The sequence below is a fragment of the Gorilla gorilla genome, chromosome 21 (assembly GCF_029281585.2).
Source record: "Gorilla gorilla gorilla isolate KB3781 chromosome 21, NHGRI_mGorGor1-v2.1_pri, whole genome shotgun sequence".
NCBI classification, from domain to species: Eukaryota; Metazoa; Chordata; class Mammalia; order Primates; family Hominidae; genus Gorilla; species Gorilla gorilla.
In genome coordinates this window covers 55,703,998-55,725,221 of record NC_073245.2, presented here as the reverse complement: position 1 = coordinate 55,725,221, position 21,224 = coordinate 55,703,998, and the positions used below count along the sequence as shown (strand labels likewise).

Sequence of the window (21,224 nt, the reverse complement as noted above, 5' to 3'; positions counted from 1 at the left end):
GAGGTGGGGGCATCACTTGAGGTTGGGAGTTCGAGACCAACCTGGCCAACATGGTGAATCCCTGTCTCTACTAAAAGTACAAAAATTAGCCTGACGTGGTGGCAGGTGCCTGTAATCCCAGCTACTCAGGAGGCTGAGGCAGACGAATCACTTGAACCTGGAGGCAGAGGATGCAGTGAGCCGAGATCGTGCCACTGTACTCCAGCCTGCGCCACAGAGTGAGACTGTCTCATAAATAATAGATAAATAAATAAATTAATTAATTAAAAATGGCAAATATGGCTTCTGTAAGATCATTTTGGAGAGGGTTCAGGGAAGCAGAGCTTTGCTCTGGATTGAGTGTCGTCAGGAAGCAAAGGTACGAGTACTATGACGTGGAATCTTAATAATGTTTTCGCTAGAAGGCAGGAAATCTAGAGTAGAGATATACCTATAATTGGTAAAGACAGCTTGTGACTCATATCAGCCAGCCCAAGGGTATGTTTGGTCCTTTTGAGGTTTAGACATGTTCTTGGTTTTGTTTGTGCTCAGACATGATTGGGGAATAGACTTGCTTTTGTCTTGTTCCATTGTGGTCTTACAGCAGTCTTGTCCAATGTTGTTATTCTGTGAAAACATGTATGTTCCACAGAACACCAAGGCCTGGCAGTGACTGCCAGGCCAGCTCCTGGTTTTCTCTTTCTTACAGTTTAGTGACATTAAAAAACAAAATTTCAACAAATTTAGTTTAAAGATGTGGCCAGGCGCAGTGGTTCACGCCTGTAATCCTAGCACTTGGGAGGTCACGGCAGGCAGATCACTTGAGAACAGGAGTTTGAGACCAGCCTGGCCAACATAGTGAAACCCTGTCTCTACTAAAAATACAAAAATTAGCCAGGGGTGGTGGTATATGCCTGTAGTCCCAGCTACTCGGGAGGCCGAGTCAGGAGAATCACTTAAGCCTGGGAGGTGAAGCTTGCAGTGAGCCAAGATTGCACCACTGCACTTCAGCCTGGGTGACACAGCAAGACTGTCTTAAAAAAAAAAAAAGAGGCCAGGCACGGTGGCTCACGCCTGTAATCCCAGCACTTTGGGAGGCCGAGGCGGGTGGATCACGAGGTCAAGAGATCGAGACCATCCTGGCTAACATGGTGAAACCCCGTCTCTACTAAAAATATAAAAAATTAGCTGGGCGTAGTGGCGGGCGCCTGTAGTCCCAGCTACTTGGGAGGCTGAGGCAGGAGAATGGCGCGAACCCCGGAGGCAGAGCTTGCAGCGAGCCGAGATTGCGTCACTGCATTCCAGCCTGGGTGACAGAGCCAGACTCCATCTCAAAAAAAAAAAAAAAAAAAAAAAGATCTAATTGGCTTTTATTAGTGAACCATAAATTGGGCAGTGTCTCCTCTAAAGATTTCATGTTCCATTGGGCATGACAGATCAGTTTTTATAAGATAGTTTGAGCAAAAACAAGGAAATAGCATAATACAAAAAGCAGATCAGTTACCTTCAGGTTACTTTTCTTATAAAGACTAAAGCATAGGGAATTTCCTTATTATGTAGACCAAAACTGGCCAGTTTAGGGATTTGGCTGTCATCTTTCTCTCCTGACTTCTCCGAAGATCAGAAAACCAGTTTAGTTGTTTGGTTTGGTGACAAATAACTTTAGCATCAATAACTTCATTTTGGTTTGATCTTTTCTGTTGGGGCCCATTGCAGAAGCTCAGTCCAAAATAATGGCTTCCCACAAATTTCATTTAATAGTGAGATTAAGTCACTGTGGGTAGTAAAACCAGACTTTGGCTCCAGAACCTGCACTCATACTGAAGATGCTGTATTGCCTTGTTTGAAAGCACAGGCTGCTGAAGCCTGGGGATCTGTGCTCTTTATCTGTCTTGCCTAGTGTAGTACAGGATGCATGAATGAGGAACAGAGGAATCAAAGAAACAGATGATGGTGTGACAGCCACGGCTCAGTACAGCAAAGCCCTTTATAATAACTCAGGTCCGTTAAAAACGCACTGTGGGGCCAGGCACAGTGGCTCATGCCTGTTACCCCAGCACTCTGGGAGGCCGAGGCAGGTGGATCACTTGAGGTCAGGAGTTTGAGACCAGTCTGGCCAACATGATGAAACCCTGTCTCTACTAAACATAAAAAAATTAGCCAGGTGTGGTGGTGCACACCTGTAATCCCAGCTACGTGGGAGGCTGAAGCAGGAGAATTGCTTGAGCCCAGGAGGCAGAGGTTGCAGTGAGCTGAGATCTCACCACTGCACTCCTGCCTGGGCAACAGGGCGAGAGACTCTCAAAAAAAAAAAAAAAAAAAAAAAAAAAAAAAGGCATTGTGGAATTCTAGATACTGAAATAGATAAGCAAGCTGTTAAAATTAAGTTTAGCCTAAATCTGCTTCCTTACATATTTTAAGTTCAGCCTAAATGTTTCTCTGTACATAGTGAACTATAACCTAACTGGGTATGTAAACAGACTACATCCTACCCTCATACCAAATGACTGAGTTTTGGCCAATCAAATATGGCCAACTGTTCAAACTCTGTTCAAATAAGGCAAATGCAAAGCTGCACGCAATCCAGCTGTTACTTTACCTCACTTTGCTTTTTCTGTCCATAAATTCTCTCTGACCATGTGGCAGCACTGGAGACTCTCAGAACCTATCCTGTTTTTCTTTCTTTCTTTTTTTTTTTTTTTTAAGAGATGGGATGTTGCTATGTTGCCCAGGCTGGTCTTGAACTCCTGGGCTCGAGTGATCCTCCCATCTCAGCCTCCCAAACGTGTGAGCCACTGCGCCCAGCCACAGAACCTTTTCTGGTTTGGGGGACTGAATGATTCAGAAATTGTTCTTTGCTTAATTAATCTGTTTAATTTGTCTACAGTTTTTCATTTAACTTTAGACAAATTAAACAGATTAATTAAGCAAAGAACAATTTGATGTCAGAAGCAGGAACCAAAGTGGAGCTCCTAGGGTCTCCCAGGAGTGTCGAGTGACGAAATGAGTGACGTGCTGGACTTGTTTTGTCCATTCCTCTCTCACAGCAACTGGGGATTGTGGGTAAGCTCTCAGATTCCAAAGCCCCATGAATTTGGGTTTCTAGCTATCTAAGTTTCTTTGAGCAAATTTTTGATCCAAGCTGTCTTCGGAAGTCATGATAGAAAACTGGCAGTAAATGGCAATACTTCAGAGAGTAAGAAGTTCAGCTTTCAGAGATTTACAGGAATTTTTTGACACAGAGTCACCCCTAGACACTGCCGTGGGGCTGGAGCCCAAAAGTGTCCACTCCGGTTCCTGCACCTGCCCATCTGTGTGCTCCCGCTCCCATGAGGGGTTTGAGCTTGCTGTGGCTGAACAGAGAGCCACACCCCTGTCGCATGTCCTGGGAGGGGGACCAGGGGACGCTCCCATTTCAACACTGCACTTTAAGAAGTGCATTTAAAAATAAAGGCTCCGGCCCGGCGCGGTGGCTCATGCCTGTAATTCCAGCACTTTGGGAGGCCAAGGCGGGCAGATCACGAGGTTAGGAGATCGAGACCATCCTGGCTAACATGGTGAAACCCTGTCTCTACTAAAAATACAAAAAATTAGCCAGGCATGGCGGCGGGCGCCTGTAGTCCCAGCTACTCTGGAGGCTGAGGCAGGAGAATGGCATGAACTCGGGAGGCAGAGCTTGCAGTGAGCTGAGATTGCGCCACTGCACTCCAGCCTGGACGACTGAGCAAGACTCTATCTCAAAAAAAAAAAAAAAGAAGTCTCCAGGGATGTCTATTGATGTGCAAAAGTCTTTAAAAAGATTCAGTATTGTTATTGGCTCTTTTAAAAGAATTTATGAAAGGCAAATAAAAAACCTTAAGAGACTAATTAATTAATTAAAAAATAAAATCCACCTGTAATCACCTGTAATCCCAGCACTTTGGGAGGCCAAGGCAGGAAGATCACGTGAGGCCAGGACTTTGAGACCAGCCTGGCTAACATAGTGAAACCCTGTCTCTTCTAAAAATACAAAAATTAGCCAGGCATGGTGGTAGGCACCTGTAATCCCAGCTACTAAGGAGATTGAGGCACAAAAATCATTTGAACCGAAGGACGGAGGTTGCAGCGAGCCAAGATTGTGCCACTGCACTCCAGCCTGGGTGACAGAGTGAGACTCTTTTCTTTTTCTTCTTCTTTTTTTTTTGTTAAAATAAAAAAAATTAAATCTGCTAATTTTCACTTTGTTACTATCTGATATGGTTTGGCTGTGTCCTCACTCAAATCTCATCTTGAATTCCCACGGGTTGTGGGAGGGACCTGATGGGAGGTAATTGAATCATGGAGGGGGGTGTTTTCTGTGCTGTTCTCTTGATAGTGAGTAAGTCTCATGAGATCTGATAGTTTTATTAAGGGGAGTTTTCCTGTACAAGCTCTCTTCTCTTGTCTGCTGCCATGTGAGATGTGCCTTTCACCTTCTGCCATGGTTGTGAGGCCTCCCCAGCCACGTGGAACTGTAAGTCCATTAAACCTCTTTCTTTTGTAAGTTACCCAGTCTCAGGTATGTTTTTATCAGCAGTGTGAAAACGGACTAATACAGTAAATTGGAACCAGTAGAGTGCGGCACTGCTGAAAAGATACCCAAAAATGTGGAAGCAACTTTGGAACTGGGTAACAAGCAGAGGTTGGAACAGTTTGGAGGGCTCAGAAGACAGGAAAATGTGGGAAAGTTTGGAACTTCTTAGAGACTTGTTGAATGGCTTTGACCAAAATGTTGATAATGATATGGACAATGAAATCCAGGCTGAGGTAGTCTCAGATGGAGATAAGGAACTTGTTGGGAACTAGAGCAAAGATGACTCTTGTTATGTTTTAGCAAAGAGACTGGCGGCACTTTGCTTCTGCCCTAGAGATCTGTGGAACTTTGAACTTGAGAGAGATGATTTAGGGTATCTTTTGGAAGAAATTTCTAAGCAGCAACACATTCAAGAGGTGACTTGGGTGCTGTTAAAGGCATTCAAGTTTAAAAGGGAAACAGACCATAAAACCTTGGAAAATTTGAAGCCTGACAATATGATAGAAAAGAAAATCCCATTTTCTGAGGAGAAATTCAAATCAGCTGCAGAAATTTGCATAAGTAATGAGGAGCCGAATGTTAATCCCCAAGACAATGGGAAAAATGTCTCCAGGGCATGTCAGAGGTCTTCACAGCAGCCCCTCCCATCATACGTCTGGAGGCCTAGGAGGAAAAGATGGTTTTGTGGGCTGGGCCCAGGGTCCGCCTGCTCTGTGCAGCCTAGGGACTTGGTACCCTGTGTTCCAGTCTCTCCAGCCATGGATAAAAGGGGCCAAGGTACAGCTCAGGCTGTTGCTTCAGAGGGTGCAAGCCCCAAGCCTTGGCAGCTTCCACATGGTGTTGAGCCTGTGGGTGCACGGAAATAAAAAATTGAGGTTTGGGATCCTCCACCTAGATTTCAGAGCATGTATGGAAATGCCCAGATGCCCAGGCAGAAGTTTGCTGCAGGGGTGGGGCCCTCATTGAGACTCTCCACTAGGGCAGTGTGGAAGGGAAATGTGGGGTTGGAGCTGCCACACAGAGTCCCTATTGGAGCACCGCCTAGTGGAGTTGTGAGAATAGGGCCATCATCCTCCAGACCCCAGAATGGTAGATCCACTGACAGCTTGCACCGTGCACCTGGAAAAGCTGCAGACACTTAATGCCAGCCAGTGAGAGCAGCAGGAGGGGTGCAAAAGCTGCAAAGCCACAGGGGTGGAGCTACCCAAGACCATGGGAACCCACCATCAGCGTGACCTGGATGTGAGACATGGAGTCAAAGGAAATCATTTTGGAGCTTTAAGATTTGACTGCCCTGCTGGATTTCAGACTCTCATGGAGCCTGTAGCCCCTTTGTTTTCACCAATTTCTCCCATTTGGAATGGCTGTATTTACCAAATGCCTGTACCCCCATTGTATCTAGGAAGTAACTAACTTGCTTTTGATTTTACAGGCTCATATGTGGAAGGAACTTGTCTTGTCTCGGATGAAACTTTGGACTGTAGACTTTTGAGTTAATGCTGAAATGAGTTAAGACCTTGGGGGACTGCTAGGAAGGCATGATTGGTTTTGAAATGTGAAGACATGAGATTTGGGAGGGGCCAGGGCAGAATGATATGGTTTGGCTGTGTCCCTACCCAAATCTCATCTTGAATTCCCAGGTGTTGTGGGAGGGACCTGGTGGGAGGTAATTGAATCATGAGGGCAGGTCTTTCCTGTTCTGTTCTCATGATAGTGAGTCTCACAAGATCTGATGGTTTTATAAAGGGGAGTTTACCTGCACAAGCCCTCTTCTCTTGTTTACCGCCATGTGAGACATGCCTTTCACTTTCCACCATGATTGTGAAGCCTCCCCAACCACGTGGAACTGTAAGTCCATTAAGCCTCTTTCTTTTGTAAATTGCCCTGTCTCAGGTATGTCTTTATCAGCAGCATGAAAATCGACTAATACACTATTCCACCCTAAAGGCTAAAAGAAACCATCCTGGATAAAATGTTTATAAAAGGTATGACCTCTGACTAGGCATGGTAGCTCACTCCTGTAATCCCAGCTCTTTGAGAGGCCAAGGTGGGAGGAATCACTTGAGCCCAGGAGTTGGAGACCAGCCTGGGCAACATAGTGAGACCTCTTCTCTTAAAAAAAAAATTAAAAAGTTATGCCCTCAGGTAAAGTAGGTTTGCTGCCTTTTCAGAGATATCCATGCTGGGCTCATGCATAGCAAATCCTTTCTTGCCCAATTCCTGAATGGGCTTCACCCAGAACTCAGTAGTTTTATTTTATTTTATTTCATTTTTTTATAATGTGCAAAGAGAAGGAGAAATAACTCAGTAAATTTAGCTAAGAAACAGTAGCTACATTAAAAAGACCACCTATTGAACTAAGTCCCTCTCCAAAATACACCTTTCTGACATTTAGCTGGCCATCTTAAAACATTTTTGTAAAATAAATTTACATCTATAACGAAAATTTTCATTTGTAAGAGTTCTGAGAGGGATGACTGAGTCACTAAAAACTCTTACCATTGTTTTAAATTTACATAACAAGTCTTTGCTTTGTTTAAGGTGCTTTTCCTTCCCAATTTTTTTAAATTGGGCCTTCACACCCTTCTTCCTTGGTTTTGACAAATGATGGTACAATGTTTAGACCTCAAGTCTCAGCTCTGTGCTTTTGAGATATAAACTTTGTCTCTTCACTGAATATTTATTTATTTATTTATTTATTTTATTGTTTGAGATGAAGTCTCGCTCTTGTTGCCCAGGCTGGAGTGCAATGGCACAATCTTGGTTCACTGCAACCTCTGCCTCCCGAGTTCAAGTGATTCTCCTGCCTCAGCCTCCCAAGTAGCTGGGATTACAGGTGTGCACCACCATGCCTGGCTAATTTTGTATTTTAGTAGAGGCAGGATTTCACCGTGTTGGTCAGGCTGATCTTGAACTCCTGACCTCATGTGATCCACCTGCCTCAGCCTCCTGAAGAGCTGGGCTTACAGGCATGAGCCACCATGCCTGGCTGAGTCATCTTTTCAGAAGGCAAATTATTGCCTAGTGAACAATTGCTTTGAGCAATGAAACAGGTAATTGGAAGATCGATTGTCTGAGTGGGGAAAAATTATTTATTTATTTATTTATTTATATTGAGGCAGGGTCACGCTCTGTTGCCCAGGCTGCAGTGCAGTGGTACAATCACAGCTCACTGCAGCCTTGGCCTCTGAAGGCTCAGGTGATCCTCTGCCTCAACCCCTGCCAAGTAGTTGGGACTACAGGCATGTGCCACCATATCCAGCTAATTTTTGTAGTTTCAGTAGAGATAGGGTTTCACCATGTTGCTCAGGCTGGTCTCAAACTCCTGGGCTCAAGCAATCCATCCACCTTGGCCTCCCAAAGTGCTGAGATTACAGGCATGAGGCACCATGCTTGGCTGAAAAAATTATTTAAAAGCCAGAAAATACAAATTCTTTATGAAAGCTTAAGATCGCTTTCTGTATGTATATCTATATGTCTATATGGGTTGTGTGTATGTGATAATATTTGGTAAATTAAGCTGGTTTTTAAATTATTGATATAATAGCAATGGCTTCAAAATTATCAGTTAAATATAATTCAGAAATTGTTGCCTGGGTCTACTGGTTAAACAGGTTTATGCTGTCTCCAATACATGTTTTAAGGGCCATAAAACTGCTGCTTATATAATATTTTTGATACTTGCTTGATTTGTCTGTGAGCTTGTTTTTGGTTTTGAGCTTTTGGATTCTGGAATCTGGACAGGTGGCCATATTAAGACCTAGGGACACGTTTTCAGCACATAGACCACCAGCTAGCTGCAAGGCAGAATCAAGCCCGATATAGGCCCCTTCCTCCCTGGTCCATCTTTGCCTCTTGGCTGTTCTGGGAGGGGTTTGATCCTCTAGGCATCATTTTCACAGATCTGCCTTCTGTCCTGAGCTCCAAACTTGGCATATAAATTCTGGACCCAGAGGAACCCTGCTCTCTTTAGCCATCCTGGGTGCCACATGGCTACTTGAGACCCAAGATGACTGGGGAAGACATTAGGGAGGGTACCTGTGTTAGAGTTTCAAAATTATTTTTAGTAATCTAAAATCTTAAAGTCATGTTATGTTAAATTAATAATCATAAAATGTCTGAGTCATTTATAAATAAATTAAAATACCAAACATTAATTATTAAACATAAGTTTAAGTTGATATGCTTTGGCATCTTATTTTTTATATGGTATAGAAAAGCTAAATATATTTAGATTTGCTAATAAAGAAAAATGTGAGGCTGGGTGCAGTGGCTCATGCCTGTAATCCCAGCACTTTGGGAAGCTGAGGCAGGAGGACTGCTTCAGCTCACGAATTTGAGACCAGCCTGGGCAACATAGTGAGATCCTATCACTACAAAAATAAAAAAAAATTAGCTTGGACTACAGGCCACATTTTATATTAGTATGTTAAAATAATAATAATAAAATCTGATTTTTCTCTCTCGGAGACAGAGTCTCACTCTGTCACTCAGGCTGGAATGCAGTGGTGCGATCACACCACACTGCAGCTTTGAACTCCCAGGCCCAAGTGATACTCCTGCCTCAGCCTCCTGAGTAACTAGAACTACAGGTACACAACACCATATTAGCCAATTTTTTTATTCTTTATAGAAACAGGATATCACTATGTTTCCCAGGCTGGTCTCCAACTCCTAGGCTCAAGTGATTCTCCTGCCTCCGGCTCCTAAAGTGCTGGGATTACAAGTGTGAGCCACCATGCCCAGCCTGGTTTTCTCTTTTAAACAAAAATTGCATGCAGTATTAATAAAATACAATAAACTATTTTTGCTCACCTTTTGAGTAAACTGCAAAAATTTTTTTAAAAAAGAAAGGGCAGGAGAGACAGATTCTGTCTCATGCTATTCTCCTTTAGGTCTTTTGATTGTTTGGAAAATGGAGTCTTCTCTCTGTCAAAGAGTAAAGGTTTTTGCTTTTTAAAATCTGAATTATCACAGTGACCAGTGATCCTATTTTGATAAGGTCTTTTAATCCTTTAACATATTTGACAGGCTTCTCCAAACCAAATTGCAAATTAAAAATTGTCTCTTTTATTTTACCGTTAACTTTGGGATGTATCATAGGGTCCTTGCGGCATTCAGAAGAAAGATAATAAAAGGGCTTATGTGATATGTTAAATTACATGGGAAGCATTGTCAAATAAGAAATAATGTTTAGGCCACGCGTGGTGGCCTACACCTGCAATCCCAGAACTTTGCAAGCGTGGATCGCTTGAGCCCAGGAGTATGAGATCAGCCTGAGCAACATGGGGAAATCCTGTCTCTATTTTAAATAAACAAATAAAAAGGAAAAAGTAATGATGTTTAACTTTGAGTTTTGTTTTTATGAATGTTATTAACATATGTTCCAAAATTGTATAAGATTCCCCAAATTCTGATATGTCTGGATGTGTGTGTGTGTGTGTGTGTGTGTGTGTGTGTGTGTGTGTAGGGTTTTATATATATATATATATGGTTTTTTATACATATAATTATAGTTATGTTAAATTACTGCAGATCACAGAAATGAACAAATTTTTCAATTGTGTCTTTAACAATGACAATTAAGTTGGTTCTATAGTTAATTGCTTAATTCTGATGCAGTTTCTGAAAGTTCTTGGCTGGCATGGTGGCTCACACCTATAATCCCAGCACTTTGGGAGGCCAAGGTCAGAAAATCGCTTCAGCCCGAGAGTTCCAGACTAGCCTGGGTAACATAGGGAAATCCTGTCTCTACAAAAAATAAAAGTAAATTAGCCGGGTGTGGTGGTACGTGCCTGTGGGTCCCAGCTACCAGGGAGGCTTAAACCTGGGAGGTCAAGGATGCAGTGAGCCATGATCACACCACTGCATTCTAGCCTGGGCGACAGGGTGATACCCTGTCTCAAAAAAATAAAAAATTAAAAATAAAGTGAAAACTCTTCTCAAGAAGTAAAATCCTAGAGTGTCATGTCTTCATGGAGATTCATGGAAAAAGTAAAAAAGACCCTGACAAGCACTTTTTTTTCCTGACAGGCACTCTTAACTACAGGTTTCTGGTAAGTTTTCAATCATATCGTTTGGACTGGGTAAGAATTCCCAGAACTGTAATAAAGAGACTGACTGATAAAACTGCTCACCCAAGCAAGAGAGGAATTAATTGAATACCAAGACAATAGTTTCCCAGATTTTCATGCTAAATCAGACAGTCTGGAAATTGTTTAGATATGCAATTTGAATGAACCCATGGTCCAAGACAAATTACCTATGATAACCCATCTAACAAATAGTGCTACACATCTGACTTGGGGAAACAAAATCAGTATTTAAGAGGATCTAAACCTAATGTTAAGCATGGATTCATAGAGAGCCCGGATGGTTGTCTAGTCCTTCCTGAGTCCTTAAAGCTTCCGTTATTAAAAGCTCTGTGCTCCATGACTCCTCATAGAAGAGATAAAATTATCCAAACAGGAATCATATATATATATATATATATATATATATATAAAATGTGATGACTGTTCTAAATTGCTAAAATAAATTTATGACCAGTGTTTGGTTTGTTAAACCTATAATCCTGGGAAGACAATCAAAACTTCAGGTATATTTCTGCTACCTGATGGGCTATTTAAACATTTATAGATGGACTTCATTCAATTGTCATTTTCCATGTATGTTTTCTGGCTTTACAGAAACTTTCCCGTGTAAGCGGGCTGATGCTGTAACAGTAGCTAAAAGGTTATTAGGAAATGTGTTTCTCTCATGGACATTACTGGAGAAATCTCCAGTGATAGAGGTACTTGTTTCACCAGACAAATTGTGAAATGGTTAAATAAGGTATTACAGATACAATAATATCTGGAAACGCTAACTAAATCAACTGTATTGCCTTGGTCAAAGGCATTAGGAATTGATAACAATCAGATCCACTTTCAGTGGAAAACATGAGTTGACCCCATATGAAATAGTCACTAAAAGGTCTATGCTCCTAATAATAGAATCGCCCGTATCTTCCACTCCTAATCTCTGATGTGACTAAATGCTACAAGGCTTTCTTTCTTTTCTTTTCTTTTCTTTTCTTTTCTTTTCTTTTCTTTTCTTTTTTTTTTTTTTTTGAGACATGGTCTGGCTTTGTTGCCTACACTGGAGTGCAGTGGCACCATCGTGGCTTACTGCAACTTCCACCTCCCGGGCTCAAGTCATCCTTCCACCTTAGCCTCCCAAGTACAGTAGCTGGGACCACGAGCGTACACTACCATGCCCGGCTAATTTTTGTATTTTTGGTAGAGACTCAGTTGCACCATGTTGCCCAGGCTGGTCTCCAACTCCTGAGCTCAAGCAATCCTCCTGCCTCAGCCTCCCAAAGTGCTGGGACTACAGGTGTGAGCCACTGCACTCAGCCTTTCAATGCTTTAATGCAGTCTGCCAAAGTATATTTTCACCAGGTAAAGGAAACTTTTCATGATCCACTGACTAAGGACAGTTGAAGACTTCACTATCTAGAACTCAGAGATTGAGACTTTTGGAAACAACATCGGAGAAAAATTGCACTTGCCACCCACACTGCAGCAAAACTTTGTGACTTTGAGCTTTGGGTTTGTGATCTTGCAACTCAGAAGAGCCCCTCCAGAACTGTATACCTATCGGAGAACATAAGGTAAAGCTAACCAGAGAAGGTTCTCTCCAGAAGCAGATGACATCCTAGATGTGGACAGCTTTCCCAAAATCAGGGATCAACATTCCTCTGTCATCATGAGATTCTTACTTCTCCTAATTTTTCCCTTACTTATGCCTCTATGAACAATAGAACTGGAAAAGAGGTCTTGTGTGCACCCGTGGGGTATACTTTTATTTGTGGAGGATTTTGCAGCCTATCTTATACATGGACAATCCCATGCCTCCATAGATGGAAGATACAGGGCCAATGTCGGTGAGAAATTTTAATGGTACATTTGTTGCATCATAATCAGTCAGAAACAGAACACTGGTTCACTCTTAACCTACATCATAGATTAAAGAATACATTGCGGCAGGTACAGGAGGCAATCAGCCTGACCCTTTGCTGAGCTGTTAACACTTAGCTGTTCACAGACTGCAAGCTGAGTGAAATGAGCCACTCCAGTTCCTGCCCACAAGGGGGGTCAAGGTCAAGGGAACAAGTACCATCTCAAGGCAACCATCAGGTAATGGTCAGGCAGTTGTTAAGCTGTCTCTCTAAAATAATAATTGGTCACCTCTGGCATCAAGGAAAAATCAATCTCCCAATAGACAGAAAACACCTGAAGCTGGTGATCCGCAGCTTCCCACTAAGATCTCAGAATTTGGGCGAGTGGGTCCAAGCATGTGCATTAAGAGGCAAAATGGTGGAGTTTAACTGGTACACGACCTTTCACTAGGAACACTCGGCTGGTAAGGGGAAAATGTCTCAAGTGAGCACGCACACTGCTTCAGTAAACACACCATGCATGCACCCCCTCCCAAGTGTCGGCAGGCCACTGCACATGCGGACAGCCTGCCCCAGGGAAAAATCAAGGGAGGAGAGATGCAAAACTCCAGAAGCATGCCAATGTATAAAACCCCAAGTCTGAGGTCAAACAGGGCACTTGGATTGCTCAAGTTGCCTGCTTGGCCCTGTTCCAAGTGTACTTTACTTCCTTTCGTTCCTGCTCTAAAACTTTTTGAAAAACTTTCACTGCTTCTTAAAAAAAAAAAGAAAAAAGAAAAAGAAAACATCGCCAGCGGGGCTTCACTCTTCTAGATGGGCATCACTTGTTAGATCTCTTTTTCTATGGTTTGGAGTAAATGAGGCAATAATTAGAAATGTATCCCTTATAATAGTCTCTATAACAGATTCTACTACAAAGGTTTTCGTTAGACAACAGACTTTATTTTGCTAAGTTGTAGTAGGCTGGGCTCATGTCTGTAATCCCAGCACTTTGTGAGGCAGAGGCCAGCGGATTGCTTGAGCACAGGAGTTTGTGACTAGCCTGGGCAACATAGCAAGATACCATCTCTACAAAAAATAAACACAAAAATTAGCCAAATATGGTGTCATGTGCCTGTAGTCCCAGCTACTTGAGAGGCTGAGGCAGGAGGATCACTTGAGCCTGGGAGATCGAGGCTGCAGTGAGTTATGATCTCCAGCTTGAGTGACAGAATGAGATCCTGTTTCAAAAAAATTGAATAAATAAGGTTGTGCTAGATAATAGAATTGCTAAGACTATACTTTCAGGGATCATTTCTATAGTTTGTGATAATAGAATTGCTTTAGATTACTTAATGGCTGAATAGAGAAATATCTGTGCAGTTGCTGACACTTCTTTTTTTTTCATTTTAAAATTCTTTTATTACTTGTTAAGCATTTAATAATTTTCTTATTTTATTTTATTTTATTATTATTATACTTTAAGTTTTAGGGTACATGTGCACAATGCTGACACTTCTTGTACGTAGAACAATACATTGGGTATTATAGAGGTTCAGTTATAGAAAATTAACAAATCCCCTATAATTAATTTCATGCTTGGTTGAAAGAAATCGACTCTATCTAGTTCATTCTTTGATCTATTTGATTTTTGTTGGTTTGGTTCATGGGGACTCTATGGCACATACTCCAAACTCTTGATATTATCTTCCTGATAGTCATATTAATAATAGTATTCTCCCTGGTACACTGTATTCTCTCAAAAATTTTAAGTGTTTGCACACAGCCGTCATAGAATGTCATATGGTCTCTCTTCAACTGGAACAACAAAATTTTAAAAAACATAACCACGAGGACACTGTAACCTGTAAGTTTTGTGTTGAAACTAGAAACCCAGATGATGGTAACTGAGATTGCTGCTAAAGCCCTGAGTTTTGGTCACATTCCTAAGTGAGAGCTTAACTAAAAGGGGAGGGTTTTTAAACAAAATTATGGCAAACCATAAGTTTGGAGTGAGCTCATGTACTAGACCCCAACAGACCAGAAGAGATTACACCAAAATGGAGTCATTCATGCTAAATGCAAAATAATCAAACTAAAACTTTAAAGAAGCAGATAGATCCTAAAACAGACCAAGAGATTGTAGAATAGAAAATAGGAGATTTTAGCACAAGGAGGTCCCCTCTACTCTAACCCTTACCAAAAGGTAATCTAAAGCCCTCACAAAACTCACTGTTCTGCTGTTTCCAAGCGGGATTTGAGACCAAATAAGTACATTTACAATGATGACAGAATGATATCAATGCCTCAAGTTTTGAGAGGTTGACCAAAAGCGGGGAACTGTTAAAATAAGTTTAGCCTAAATCTGCCTCCTTATATTCAGCCTAAGGATTTCTCTGTATCTAGTGAAGTATATTCTAGCTGAATGTGTAAACAGACTGTAACCCACTCTCATACCAATCACTGAGTTTTGGTCAATCAAAGACGGCCAACTGTTCAAACTGTGTTCAAATAAGGCAAATGCCAAGTTGTAACACATCCAGCTGTTTCTGTATCTCATTTCTGTTTTTTGTATGTCACTTTCCTATTTCTGTCCATAGGTCTTCTCTGACCATGCAGCAACCCTGGAGTTTTTCTGAACCTATTCTGGTTTAGGGGGCTGATTGACCAATCGTTCTTTGCTCAATTAAACTCTGTTACATTTAATTTGTCTAAAGTTTTTATTTTAAAACAGCTAAGCAGGCTGGGTGTGGTGGCTCATGCCTGTAATCCCAGCACTTTAGGAAGCCAAGGTGGGTAGATCATTTGAGCCTAGGAGTTTGAGACCATCCTGGGCAACATGACAAAACCCTGCCTCTACAAAAAAATACAGAAGATAATTAGCTGGGCATAGTGCTGTGTGCCTGAGGATTGCTTAAGCCCAGGAGGCTGAGGTTGCAGTGAGCCAAGATTGCACAGCTGAACTCCAGCCTGGGCAGCAGAGTGAGAACCTGTCAAAAAAAAAAAAAAAAAAAACGCTAGGCAGACTGGGTATGAAGAAGCAAGAGCTGACTCGAGTATCAGATAAGGGATAGAACAAGATGATGACGGAGGTTTATTCTAGCCCGGAGAATCTCAGGTGCTATTACTGATAGCCTTGTCCTGATTTGGTATGTGGCATGAGGTCACAAACTCTCGTAGTATTCATCTTTGTGTTTTAAAAAAAATTTTTACTCTGTACTTCAATAGATGCAAAGATCTTGACATTTCTCATAGCAAGGGGCAAGCACCTGGCACAAAAGAGGCTCTCAAAAGAAAAGTTCATTTCTTCTCCTCTTTGAACTTTAAAGCGACTTTCATCTGACTTTTGACTTGAACTTCCACTTTGCTCAGGAAAGACTGTAATGAAATGGATAAAAGACTGTAATGAAATGGATAAAATAATATATTTTGATAAGAAAAAAATGGATTTCTAACCCTTCTCTCCTTCTTTGGATCTCTTGTTTGCACATGGAATAATAGTAACTATAAAGATGCAGTCGACTGGCCAGTTGGTTAATTACAGCAAGTCCTCAAATAACATCATTACACTCAACATCCTTTTGTTATAACGTTGTTGAGAAAACAAATCGATTCCCAGCCAGGGCCACTGTCTGTGTGGAGTTTGCATGTTCTCCTCATGCCTGCGTGGGTTTTCTCCAGGTACCCTGGTTTCCTCCCACATCCCATGAATGTGCACTTTAGGTGAACTGGCGTGTCTAAATGGTTCCTGTCTGAGTGTGTGTGTATGTGTGTGTGCACACGCGCTCTGTGATGGGACAGCATCCTGTCTGGGGGGACGCCCACCTGGCGTCCTGAGTTGCTAGGACAGGCTGCCACCTGAGACCCTGAATTGGAATAAGCAGCTTGGAAACGGAATGAATGAAAATTAGTGAATACAAATTATTGTAAAATAAAAAATCCATACAGTATATGATAATCATACAAATGCAGGACAATAAATGACGTGATCCAAAGCGCTCAGCGAGCCTGCCAGATTGGTTCTTGTTTGTTTTTGAACTGTATAGCGGGAGGACGCGCTCCTGAAAATTTTCGCTTTACAAACATTTATTCCGTGATTTAACCCATCACCACGACGACCGCCTTCACTCACTGATTAACCAAAAATTGGGTCAATTATTCTCTTGTTTCTATTAATCTTTGTAAAAGGTAAGTGTAGCTTACATTTATTTCAGTGTTTAATATTAGAAGTGTTTTGATCTTGTTTAGAAGTTTGGTGATGTTCTTGTTACCAGGAATATGCCAAATATGCCGTAGGAACTTAATTCTTGTTTCTATCAATTAGACTATGGAGCTGCAGACTCTTTTTTTTTTTTTTTTTTTTTTTAAAGAAACAAAGTCTTACTCTGTTACCTAGGCTGGCATCCCCAGTGGTGCAATCACAGCTCACTGAAGCCTCAAACTTCTGGGTTCAAGCAATTTTCCCACCTCAGTCTGCTGAGTAGCTGGGACTACAAGTGCATGCTACAGTGCCCACTGATTTTATTATTATTAATTTTTAAGCTAACTATGTGAGACTTTCATTCTACTGCTGGTATGTGCAAAAACAGGGAAGAGCTAAACGGCATTTCTTTTTTCTTTTTTTGAGATAGAGTCTCACTCTGTTGCCCAGGCTGGAGTCCAGTGGCCCGATCTCAGCTCACTGCAGCCTCCGCCTTTGGGTTCAAGCCATCCTCCCAGCTCAGCCTCCTGAGTAGCTGGAATCACAGGCTTGTGCCACCACGCCTAAGTTTTGTATTTTTAGTAGAGACTTATGGGATGTATGCAATGTGGCTTCAAACAAGGCCCAAGAAAATGGTGCAGACTGCTTGTGGGGATGCTGCTACTATTGACTTCACAGCAGTTGCCCTGAAAATTGGAGTGTGGTTCAACTTGATGATACAGCTCTGTGCAGTGTTCTAATATTTACTAATCTAAAGTGGTTAATGAAATAAATTGGACACAGGAGTTGATATCCAGTATCCTCAGGTTACTGATTTTATTTTTTTTAATATTATTTCTTGAGACAGAGTCTCAGTCTGTCTCCCAGGCTGGAGTGGAGTTGTGTGATCTCGGCTCATTGCAGCTTCCACTTCCCAGGATCAAGCGATTCTCGTGCCTCAACCTCCCGAGTACCTGGGATTACAGACATGCGCCACCACGCCCGGGTAATTTTTGTATTTTTAGTAGAGACGGGGTTTCGCCATGTTGGCCAGGCTGGTCTTGAACTCCTGACTTCCACCAGCCTTGGCCTCCCAAAGTGCTGGGATTACAGACATGAGCTACCGTGCCCGGCCCTGATTTTAAAAATGTTGTATACTGTGAAGCACCACATTAAAGTACTCTTACTAATTTTTACTGTTTTTGAATTCTCAGCCAGGTGCAGCAGCTCATGCCTATAATCCCAGCACTTTGGGAGGCTGAGGTGGGCGAATTGCTTGAGCTTAGAAGCTCGAGACCAGCCTGGGTAATGTCGCAAAACCCCATATCTACATTTTAAAAAGAAAAACATGAATTCTCCAGTTCCCCAGGCTCATACTCAAAGAGTGATTTAAAAAACTGACAAAAGGCTCTCTCCTTGTCCAAACTTGGCCTCCACTCCCTCCTGTCCTTGGCCTGCCTGACCCAGTTTTAATAAGAATCCTGCTAAGTTATCCCCCATCCTTCATATCTGATCAAGTTTCTGATCCTTCACCTCTGATACGTAAGTCCTTGGTCTGCCTCTAGCAAGAATCCTGTGAGTTCAGCTTAGCTAGAATCCCCCTACCCATGATGTCTGCTCTTACTAATTTTTCAGCCATGACCCCCTCACTCTTCTTGTTGGCTATAAATCCCCACTTCTTGCCCTTGCTGTTTGGTTGAGGCAGACCTCTCTCCCCTCTTCCAATAGTCCTGAATAAAATCCTCTTTACTGTTTTAAAAAGTGTCAGAATATACACATATATTTAGCAAACCTAGAGCCAGGAAATATAAATGAAGAGTGAGTTCTTTCCTTCCTTTCTCTCTACTTCCTTTCTTCTTCAGTCTCTTTTTTTTTTTAAGAGACGAGGTCTCACTATGTTGCCCAGGCTGGTCTCGAACTCGAGTTCAAGCAATCCTCCTGCCTCTGCCCCCTAAAGTGCTGGGATTACAGGTGTGAGCCACACGCCTGGCCTCATTCCCTTCTTTCTCATGCCCCCTTTCCCTCTATCTCCTTCCTTCCCTTCCTTATGTTAAATACAATTTTTAGGAGTTCATTATTTGGACTGGGCTCTGGCATTAGACCCAATGGACCAAAGCAAAATGGAGTACAAATGCTGAAGTTCTACACCACCAAGCCAAAACCAAGATTTTTTTTTTTTTTTTTTTTTTTTTTGAGATGGAATTTTGCTCTCGTCACCCAGGCTGGAGTGCAACGGCATGATCTCGGCTCACTTCAACCTCTACCTCCCAGGTTCAAGCGATTCTCCTGCCTCAACCTCCTGAGTAGCTGGGGATTATAGGCGCCCACCACCACGCCCAGCTAATTTTTGTATTTTTAGTAGAGACAGGGTTTCACCATGTTGGCCAGGCTGGTCTCGAACTCCCGACCTCAGGTGACACACCTGCCTTGGCCTCCCAAAGTGCTGGGATTTACAGGTGTGAGCCACTGCACCCAGCCTGAAACCAGGATTGTTATCAAACCTTCAAGGAAATCAGGAGAGAGTGAAATAATAACCAAATCTCCAAACACGCCAGTTTTAGACTTACAGGACTACAGGTGCACGCCACCACACCTGCCTAATTTTTAATTTTTTTGTAGAGACAGGGTCTCACTATGTTGCCCCGGCTGGTCTTGAACTCCTAGGCTCAAGTGATCCTCTTGCCTTAGCCTCCCAAAGTGATTACAGGTGTGAGCCACCACACCTAGTCCAGCCATTCTATATTGTTCTTCTGTGCTCTCTTAATGTTTAACCATGCCTTTTATTTAAATAATTCCAGGAACTGGCCTTAGGAGATCCAGAATATCAAACCAAGGTTGAGAGTGTCCCATCTCAGGAAAGAATGCTCAACAATTGATTTACAGCCTTGTTGCCTCCAGCTAGACAACCAGGTGGCCCATTACCCAACATAACCATTGCAACTAGATAATGCTGACCTGCATACCCTACCCCTCAGAGCTTTGCCCCGTCCTGCCTGCATATCTACCCCTGATATTTATTATTTATTTTTTAATAATTTTTAATTAAAATATGGAATGCTTCACAAATTTGCGTGCCATCCTTGCGCAGGGGTCATGCTAATCTTCTCCGTATCGTTCCAATTTTAGTACATATGCTGCTGAAGCAAGCACTAAGTGTGATGTTTTATATTCCCCTGAAATAGGAAATATTTACTTACTGTTTAACTTACTTGCTATTATCTGCAGCGTCACAACAGGAAACGGAAGGCACACTCCCACTTCAGTAATTTGAAGACGATACAATAAATCATTAACTTTTTAAAATGGTGTGGGCAGGGTGTAGAAAAATTACAATGGTTAGCGTAAGACGGCGGGGCTAGGACAAGGGGAGGCAGTGGTTACCGGGACTTGGAACAAGAGGGCTGTGTACACCAGACACTATGGCCTTTGGTTGAAGGCCACTGCCAGCCTTAGTTAAGTCTGCGGGGGTAGGGGTGGGGTACTGTGGGAATAAAGACCCCAACTTCCATCTCCTCCCTCTCTCCACGTCCCACTCAGAAACCAGAGGGCAGGGAAGTGTGTGGAGGAAGTCATGAGGCTAGTTTCCTGAGGCTCAGACAGGCGAACAGGGAATCGGGATGGAAAAATGGAAGATATCTCTCATTCATTTAGGCAAAATGAAACGACTGAACTTCAGAATGCTGCCTTGTGTGTGACTTTGGGCATGTGGGTTTACCTGACCTGTTTCATCATCTGTAAAATGCTGGGTAACAGTTTCTACCACGTATAGTTATTGCAGGGACATATGTGGAGTTGCCTAGCACCCCGTATCAGTTAGCTATCATTGTCCCTAACCCCCAAAACTGAGTAGCACACACCACTACGTTTTTACTTTTCACATTTCTGCAGGTTGGCTGATCTGGCTGGGTTCTGCTTCGAGCTGGTGGCCAAGGCTCACAGGCAGCTCTGGCCAGCCTGTCTCTTGGCCTCTTGGACCAGCAGGCTGGCTGAGGTGTATTATTCTCATGGAGACAGCTGGGATGCAGGAGAGCAAGCCCAGGTGTGCAAGTGTGTCTTAAGGCTTTAGCTGTGTTGTAATAATTTTTCTGGAGCTTTGGTAACAAATTACCACAAACTTGGTAGTCTAAAATTTTTGTTTTTTTTTTTTTTTAGACGGAGTCTTGCTCTGTCACCCAGGCTGGAGTGCAGTGGCACATCTCGGCTCACTGCAACCTCCGAGTCCCAGGTTCACGCCATTCTCCTGCCTCATTCTCCCGAGTAGCTGGGGCTACAGGTGCCCGCCACCACTCCTGGCTAATTTTTTGTATTTTTAGTAGAGACGGGGTTTCACCATGTTAGCCAGGATGGTCTCGATCTCCTGACCTCGGGATCCGCCCGCCTCGGCCTCCCAAAGTGCTGGGGATTACAGGCGTGAGCCACAGCGCCTGGCCTAAAATATTTTCAAAGTAATGGCAAAAACTGCAATTACATTTACACCAACCTAATAACACAAATTTATTGTCTTATGGTTCTGGAGGTCAAAAGTCAGAAATGGGTTTCACTGGGCCAATCAAGGGAGGGAGGGAGGCATGGGCCCAGTCAAGGAGTCGGCA

At 42.6% G+C, this 21,224-nt stretch overlaps 1 long non-coding RNA gene, 1 other non-coding gene and 1 pseudogene across 2 annotated transcripts; 2 read left to right on the top strand and 1 right to left on the bottom strand.

Moving 5' to 3' along the window:
- Positions 1-12,550: 12,550 nt before the first annotated feature.
- Positions 12,551-19,698, top strand: LOC115931717 (uncharacterized). Its single transcript, XR_004068156.3, has 3 exons — positions 12,551-12,711; positions 17,501-17,638; positions 19,431-19,698. It is a non-coding gene; the product is annotated as an uncharacterized lncRNA (long non-coding RNA).
- On the top strand, positions 13,745-13,842 carry LOC134757837 (uncharacterized; annotated as a pseudogene).
- LOC115931807 (U6 spliceosomal RNA) lies at positions 19,676-19,782 on the bottom strand. Its single transcript, XR_004068253.2, has one exon. It is a non-coding gene; the product is annotated as a U6 spliceosomal RNA (small nuclear RNA).
- Between the last annotated feature and the right edge of the window lie 1,442 nt (positions 19,783-21,224).